The sequence below is a fragment of the Felis catus genome, chromosome C1 (genome assembly GCF_018350175.1).
Source record: "Felis catus isolate Fca126 chromosome C1, F.catus_Fca126_mat1.0, whole genome shotgun sequence".
Classification (NCBI taxonomy): Eukaryota; Metazoa; Chordata; class Mammalia; order Carnivora; family Felidae; genus Felis; species Felis catus.
The window spans coordinates 8663002-8671397 of NC_058375.1; the positions used below are offsets into that span (position 1 = coordinate 8663002).

The 8396-nt window shown below is 51.6% G+C and overlaps 1 pseudogene; it reads right to left on the bottom strand.

The window, feature by feature from the left end:
* Positions 1-1848: 1848 nt before the first annotated feature.
* Positions 1849-6431, bottom strand: LOC123379427 (annotated as a pseudogene).
* Positions 6432-8396: the final 1965 nt, after the last annotated feature.

An 8396-nucleotide genomic window follows, 5' to 3' on the forward strand; every position in this document is an offset into this window, starting at 1 on the left:
CCCCTGCTCGTATCTGCATCTTCTGTGACTCTTTATGCTTTCTCCAAAGGCCAGAAAATATCTGCAGAAGAGCCATCAGATCCTTCGCAGCTGTGGCATCAATGCAGGTGTGCGTGCGTGTGTGCGCGTGTGTGTGTGTTGGGGGTGCTTTGGAAACCAGCATATGAGTCCCTGAGTGTGCAACTCTTCTTTGCTGTGAAGTGAATCTCTAAACTCACGGTTATCAGAGGGAAGGCTGAGATCAGTAGCCTGGAGGAAAGTAGCTCTTAATTCTTCCCATCCCGTGTCCAGCCTCACCAGCAGCATCTGAGCGTAATTTCTATCTCTATAGAAATTACATTTCGCATTTCTATAACCTCGTAAGGGAAAAGAGTTCTGAGAGGGTCGCCTTATCCTTCCCACCACCTCCAGGAAGGACTGCACCATATTGTCCCTCTAGCTGACACCCCGGTGAGATCATTAGAGCTCCTGGACCCAGAAATGCCCAAAGTTAATCTACGTCAGCCTTTGCAGTTATAGGAGCCAGTAAATCTGCCCCCCCCCCACCTTTGTGCCTAGACCAATTTAAGTTCGATTTCTGTCACTTCCACCCCAAATCTTCCTGACACAGTCCCCAAAAGAAACCGCACACCTTTTTCTTAGACAATTTTCTTGAGAACAAGGTATCACAGCCCTTAGTAACAGCCCAAAGTCTGGAGCCTTTGCAGAAAAAGTTGCTGGACACTGTCTAATTTTTTTTTCTGCTTTACTGCAGAACTTTATTTTCCTCACGCGATGATGTAGTGCTGGGGCCTAATGTTCTCACATGACAGTAGAACACCAAAATTTATTGTCATCTCTTGAAGAATTGAGAATTGCATCCAAAAACCTTACATAAATTAAAAGGAGGAATAAATGTACAGGTGTAAATGCAAACCATTTTTCAACTCAGGGCAAGTAACACCCCACGGCATTCTGGCAGGAAAACACCAGTTAAGAAAGCAAAGTGGAGGGGCGCCTGGGTGGCGCAGTCAGTTAAGCGTCCGACCTCAGCCAGGTCACGATCTCGCGGTCCGTGAGTTCGAGCCCCGCGTCGGGCTCTGGGCTGATGGCTCAGAGCCTGGAGCCTGTTTCTGATTCTGTGTCTCCCTCTCTCTCTGCCCCTCCCCATTCATGCTCTGTCTCTCTCTGTCCCAAAAATAAATAAACGTTGAAAAAAAAATTTTTTTTAAAAGAAAGCAAAGTGGAGGGGCCCCTGGGGGGCTCAGTCGGTTAAGCATCTGACTCTTGATCTCGGCTCAGGTCATGATCTCACAGCTTGTGAGATCGAGCCCCGCATTGGGTTTTGTGCTGTCAGACCGGAGCCTGCTTGGGATTCTCTTTCTCTCTCAATCTCTCTTTCTCTGTCCATGCCCTGCTTGTGTGCTCTCTCTCTCTCTCTCTCTCTCTCAAAATAAATAAATAAACTTAAAAAAAAAAAAGAAAGAAAGGAAAGTAGACAGGGGGCACCTGGCTAGCTCAGACAGTGGAGCATATGACACTAGACCTCGGGGTTGTGAGTTCAAGGCCCATATTGGCTAAAAGGATTACTTAAAAATAAAATCTAAAAAAAAAAAAAAAAAAGAGGGGTGTCTGGATGGCTCAGTTGGTTGAATGTCTGACTTCAGCCCAGGTCATGACCTCGTGTTTCGTGAGTTCAAGCTCCACGATGGGCTCTGTGTGACAGCTCAGAGCCTGGAGCCTGCTTGGGATTCTGTGTCTCCCTCTCTCTGCCCCTCCCCACCCCCTCAAAAATAAATAAACATTAAAAAAAATTTTTTTAAGAAAGAAAAGGAAGTGGGTCCTAAGGCTCAGACTCTCCCAGCCGCATCAGACCAGCAAGACAGAAATGACAACCAGAAAAGTGGTGGCCCCACCAGGCAGCACCGTGTCAGCGAAGAGGTCCTTCCGGATGTCAGTGTCATGACAACTTCGTGATGGGAGTTGAAGGTGGTCTCCAGGATTCCCCAGGAGGGAGGGCTGAAAGAGCGCCTCGGGGCAGCGCTGATGGTGATCCCCACCTGTGGGCAGCTCATTGCTTTTCTCCAGGGAGGAGGATGACAGGCTGCTGGCCAGCTCCCGCTCCAAGTCCAAGGTGACATAGCACATCATCTCTGTGACGCCATACATGATTTCCCACTCGGCCACTGTGCTAAAGCTGTAGCCATGCTCCAAGAGGACGCTCATGAGGTAATTCATCATGTCTTGGGCAGCCAGGTCCGGACGCAGGGTGGCCTGGGCAGGTGTGCAGTGTGGGTGACCCCATCTCCAGAGCCCAGGACACTACCAGTGGTGCAGCCAAAGATCTACAGGGACAGCACGGCCTGGATGGCCACAACCACAGCAGAAGTGTTGACAGTCTCGAACAAGCATGGGCCGGACAAAGGAACAGCCAGTGCAGAGGCCCTACAGTGAATCCGGCACGTCGGAGAACGGCTAACAGGCCAGCACGGGGAGTGGAGGGAGTGATAAGAAATGGGCTCAGAGACAGGGCGCCTGGGGGGCTCAGTCAGTTAAGCATCTGACTCTTGATTTCGGTTCAGGTCATGATCTCACAGTCACGAGACTGAGACCCACGTCAGGCTCTGCGCTGACAGGGTGGAGCCTGCTTGGGATTCCCTCTCTCTCCCTCTCTCTGTGCCCTTCCCCCACTTGTGTGTTCTCTCTCAAAATACATGGATAGACTTTAGAAGGAGGAGGAGGAGGAGGAGGAGGAGGAGAAAGAAATGGGCTCAGAGAGGTAGTGATGTTTCCACAGTGCACAGCCTTCTGGTTAAGACCTTGGCTAACCTTAGCTCGAGTGAGATGGGGGCCGTCGGAGGGTTTCAGGTCAGAGAGGACGTGCTCTGCCTCACTCTAAGTGTGGCCCTGCCTGTTCCGGGGAGCTGACCCCAAACACCTCCTTTTCTGCTTCTCCTCATCAGGCTGGGACCCTGGGGCTCCTCCTCCAAGCTGCTAAGTTTGAAGCATTCCTACGGGCCCCCTGCGTTACCCTAGCGGGGCAAGGGGGTGAGTATCTCCTTCTAGAAGCTTCCCCCCTCTCTGATACCTAGCGTTCTCTGTTTGCCTTTTCAGATTCTCCGCGCCTCGTTAACAAGTTTATACATTAAATTCTCTCTGTTAAAATAACTGGTGTGGTTCCTGGTCTCCGACCAGCCCTTAGCAGTAGGCTCAGCAGCAAGGCTTCCCCGGGAAGTCTCCAGCCTCAAGGACACCCCCGTAAGGCGATAGGAAGGAAAGTGCCGCCCTCACGTTCCCAGAGATGCCATTACAAGTTACCACCCAGGGGAGTCTGGCTGGCTCAGTCGGTTGAGCATCTGACTTTGGCTCAGGTCATGATCCTGTGGTTCATGAGTTTGAGCCCCACAGTGGGCTCCGTGCTGACAGCTGCTTGCGATTCTCTGTCTCTCCCTCTCTCCTGCCCCTCACCCCCCTCAAAAATAAACACTTTTTAAAAATCACCACAAACTAACCAGCTTAAAACATCAGGAATTTTCTCAGCGTTCTGGAGGCGGGAAGTCCAGAATCAACGCTCCCTCAGAAGGTTCTAGAGGAGGATCCTCCCAGGATGCTTCCAGCTCCAGGTGCTCTTTCGCTTATAAATGTATCTCTGCCTCTGTCTTCGCGTCACCTTGTCCCCTCTGTGTCTGTCTGTGTCTCAAACCCTCTCTCTTTTTCCAAATGTTTTTTTTTTATTTTTTAAGTTTTTATTTATTTGCTTATTTTTGTTTTTGAGAGAGAAGGAGAGACAGTACGAGCAGGGCAAGGACAGAGAGCGGGGTGGGGGTCAGGGGGACAGAGGATCCAAAGCGAGCTCTGCACTGACAGCAGAGAGCCCCATGCAGGGCTCAAACTCAAGAACCGTGGGATCATGACCTGAGTCAAAGGCAGACAGCTCACCGACTGAGCCACCCAGGCATTCCTGTGCATTTATTTTTGAGACAGAGAGAGGCAGAGAGACAAAGAATCCCAAGCAGGCCCTGTGCTTTCAGCATAGAGCCTGACACAGGGCTCGAACTCACAAACCATGAGATCGTGACCTGAGCCAAAATCAAGAGTCGGACCCTTAACCGACTGAGACACGCAGGTGCCCCACTCTTTCTTTTATAAGGATAACCTGTCTTTGGACATCGGGCCCACCTCGTATCTGGGATGACTTCATCTCAAGATCTTTAATTTCATTGCATCTCCAGAGGCCCTCTTTCAGAGCAAGTTTACATTCTCAGGGGTCAGGACGTGGACAGATCTTTCGGGAGACCGCCATTCTCCGTAACGCAACCCCCCAACCCCACCGCCAAATGTCGGTCTTACTGTCCCACGTTCTCTGCTCACCTAACGCCCTGGCCTGCCTCCCGAGTCCCTCATGGTGTGCCCCAACTCACTTTCCACTTCTCCTCTGGACACAGTCTTTATACCTACACGCCCTGAACCGACGGACCGGCAGTCCTTGAGACCCTAGGCCCTTCACACTGTGGCTGCTTCCTCCATCTGGAAAGCTCTGCTCGGCTTGGCATCATGTTTTCTATGATGCTGGGATGCTGGCTTTGATCCCGCCAACCATACCCTCCCCCTACCGTCCCCCTCACGAATGGCTTGGAGCAGAGTGTTCGCCCGAGACCCAGATCATGAATGACTGTCCCAGAAGACGCTAGAAGTTGTATTTCCTCCTTTCCCTGTGCCTCCCAGAGCATCTGGTGCGGACCTCCATTGACAGGCTCCTGATACTATAGTGTAATTATTCAGCGGCTGTCTGTTTTCCCTGCCGGGGTGGGAGCTGCATAGGGCACGGGTCAGACTTACCCATTTTGTATCTGGAATGGCTGGCACAGGTCTGGACACATGGAAGAGGCCTCCTTAGACATGTGTTAACCCAAAGATACGCAAATATGTCTGTTTGTGGGGCACCCTGGTGGTTCAGTAAGTTAAGCATCAGACTCTTGTTTTATGCTCGGGTCATGATCTCGCAGATCGTGGGTTCGAGCCCCGCGTCCGGCTCCGTGCTGCCAGCTCAGAGCCTGGAGCCTGCTTCGGATTCTGTCTCTCCCTCTCTCTCTTCTTCCCCGCTCGTGCTATCTCTCTCTCTCTCTCTCTCAAAAATAAATATTTAAAAAAAAGAAAGCGCGTAATTCAATAGCTTCTAGTATACTCGCAGATAGATGCAGTCATCATAGGCAATTTTAGAGTATTTTCGTCACCTCAGAAAAAAAACACCTCCATGCCCTTCAGCCATTATCCCCTCCCCCCTGACGCCAGCCCCAGGCAACCACTAATCTTCCTGTCTCCATAGACTTACCTACTCTGGATTTTTCATATAAATTGAGATCATAACTGTGTAACCTCTTGTGTCTGGCTTTTTTCACACGGCGTAATGTTTTCAAGGCTCATCTATGCTGCAGCCTGTATGAGAACTTCGCTCCTCCCTATGGCCAAACAATATTCCATTGTGTGGACGTCTCACGTTGTGCTTCTCCATTCTTCCGCCTTTGCGGTTACTTCCGCTGTTAGGCTATCGTCGGCCATACCACCGTGAACATTCACGCACAAGTTTTCGTGAGGCCGTACTTTTTCACCTCTCTTGTGTATATACCTAGGAGCGGAATGGACGGGCCACCCAGTAACTCGGCTCGATCATTTGAGGCATTTGTACCTACCATTATCTATAACATTCCTATACATAAGTTTTCATATAGTTCTCAATATAGCTAAAGAGCTGTCATATTTATTCTTTTACATTTTTTTTCAATGTTTATTTATTTTTGACACAGAGACAGAGCATGAACCGGGGAGGGTCAGAGAGAGGGAAACACAGAATCTGAAGCAGGCCACAGGCTCCGAGCTGTCAGCACAGAGCCCGACGCGGGGCTCGAACTCACGGACCGCGAGATCACGACCTGAGCCGAAGTTGGATGCTTAACCGACTGAGCCACCCAGGCGCCCTCATACTTACCCTTTTAAATGGTCGTTTTATAATCCACTGAATTTTGTATTCGTAATGTCATTATTTTCTAATTTGATAGGTAGTGCCTAGACTTCTTTCTCGTTAGTTTAAATGATGCCGCTATAAAAATCTTTACATATGTAGGCCCTTTGTCCTTTTGGGTGTGGGTTCCTCATCCTCCAACATGTAGACATTTGGGGCCAGATCCTTCCTGGTTGGGGTCAGGGGCGGGGGGGCGGGGGCTGTTCTGTGTACCGTAGGATCCTTAGCAGCATCCACGGTGTCCACTCACCACACGCCAGTGGTGTCCCTCTCACGCAAATAATGAAGGCCAAAGGTGTGTCCAGACATTACCAAATGTCCTCTGGGGGAGCAAAATCCCACCTGGTTGAGAACCACTTCTTTATTTTACTAGGCTACGTGCCCAAGAAAGAGTTACCGAATTGAAGGCACGAGCATTTTCAGGACTCTCCATGCTGATGAGGGGCTGGCCCCCCAACAGGACCGTAGCAGCTGACAATCTTTGTCACAAGGGCCAAGAGAGCGGAGTCAGGGACCCTCGTGAGAGTGGTGGGGGTGTCTGCGAAAGAGGAGACCTTACACGCGGGGAGAGAATGGCTCCCTACTGCTGCGCGCACACCTACAGGGGGCGCCGTTCACACGGCAGTCCCTGGGAAGGGCTGCGCGGGGCACATCTCCAAGCAGATGTTGCTCACTTCCAGGATGATGTGAACACAGCAGCAGCCTCTAACTCTGGGGTGGGGGGGGTCACTCTGAAGAACAAGCACATCGTGGGTTAGATCCTGCAGGCTCTGGAAATGGAGAAGGGCAGGGAGGGAGGGAAGGAGTGGAAAACAGAAACGGCCACAGGAGAGGAAGAGGGAGCCGGCCAAGCCCGGAGGGTCACATTCATGAATGGCTTGGAGTGGGGTGGGGGTGGGGGGGGCACACGTGAGGCCAAGATCATGAATGGCCGTCCCGGAACTTCCACATGAGAGCTATTTGAGGAGAGAACACTCTGTGCCTGGGGAGGGTCACACGGGAGCAGGGCCACGTGCGGGGCAAAGAGCTCTGTGACACTCCCACTGCCAGAACAGGGCACCCAAGGCCTTCTGGTTGGCTCTTCTCCCTCAACACTACTCCCCAGAGAAGGGGGCAGTCCCCAGGCGCCTCAGAGTTCCAGGCCCTCCGAAGCTAGCTGCATCCTCCGGGACATGTTTGGGGACCTGTCCCCGTGGTCAGAGCCATGTTCCCTCATTTAAAAGGGAATGATGTGAGGGGCTGGGAAAGTAGGTCGGGGGTGATAGGAAGATCAGACAGGGGTCATTGTGCTGGGTTGAACTGTGTCCCTTAAAATTCATGTTCTCCCAGAACCTCAGAACGTGACTTTATTTGGAAATAGGATCCTTGCAGTTGTCGTCAGTTAAGACGAGATCATACTGGAATAGGGTGGGTCCTAAATCCAGTATGACTGGTCTCCTTATAAGAAGAGAAGAGACACAGATCCAGACAGACAGGGAGGGAGGGAGGGAGCAGTGTTAAAAACAGAGGCAGAGTTAGGAGTTAGGAGCCAAGTGTCTACAAGCCAAGGATTTCCAACAACCACCAGAAGCTGGAAGAGGCAAGGAGAGATCCACCCCTAGAGCCTTCAGAGGCAGCACAGCCTTGCCGACACCTTCATCTCAGACTTCCAGCTTCCAGAACTGGGAGAGAATAAATTTCTGTGGCTTGAAGCCATCCAGTTTGTGGTGCTGTGCTGTGGCCACCACAAGAAGGAACACAAGCATCTTGGATTTAAAAAGCGTCTTTGGCCTGGGCTCCTGGGTCCTTAGGTTTATGCCGTAGGCCTCTGGGGGGCTTAGGCTTTGCTAGGACAAGGTAGGGTCTGGGTTCCGGGAGTCAGCCTGCCTAGGATTTGGAGTTTAGTCCCGACTCTTCCCTCTGTGACAGACGGCCACAAGATCTCCCACGGGACATGCTCTTCCTACAACGGGATCTGTAACTCTCCTTCCCTCCGAAAGAGGGTCCACCACGTTCCCTCCTCTGGAACCTGGGCAGGCTCATGGTTATGGCAGAAGTCACACCGACCTCTCAGGCTAAGTCTTGGAAAGTGAAGCAGCTTTTGCTTTGCTCAGCAGATCACTTGTGCTGGAGGCCAGAGTCAGCATGTGAGGAGTCCCACTGTCTTGAGGCCTCCATGCCATGAGGAAGCCCAGACCAGCCCACCTGGAGAAGCCCTGAAGCCCCACGAAGAGAGAGAAACGCCAGGCCAGCCCCACCTGCCCCAGCTCCAGCCACTGCCTGTCTGCGGTAGCATCCAAGACCCTGAGTCAGAAACCACACAAGCCCTTCCCAAACTCTCGGCCCACAGAAACCCTAAGACAGAATAAAATGGGTGCTGTCATTTTAAGCCATTGAATTCTGGGGTGATTTACTACAC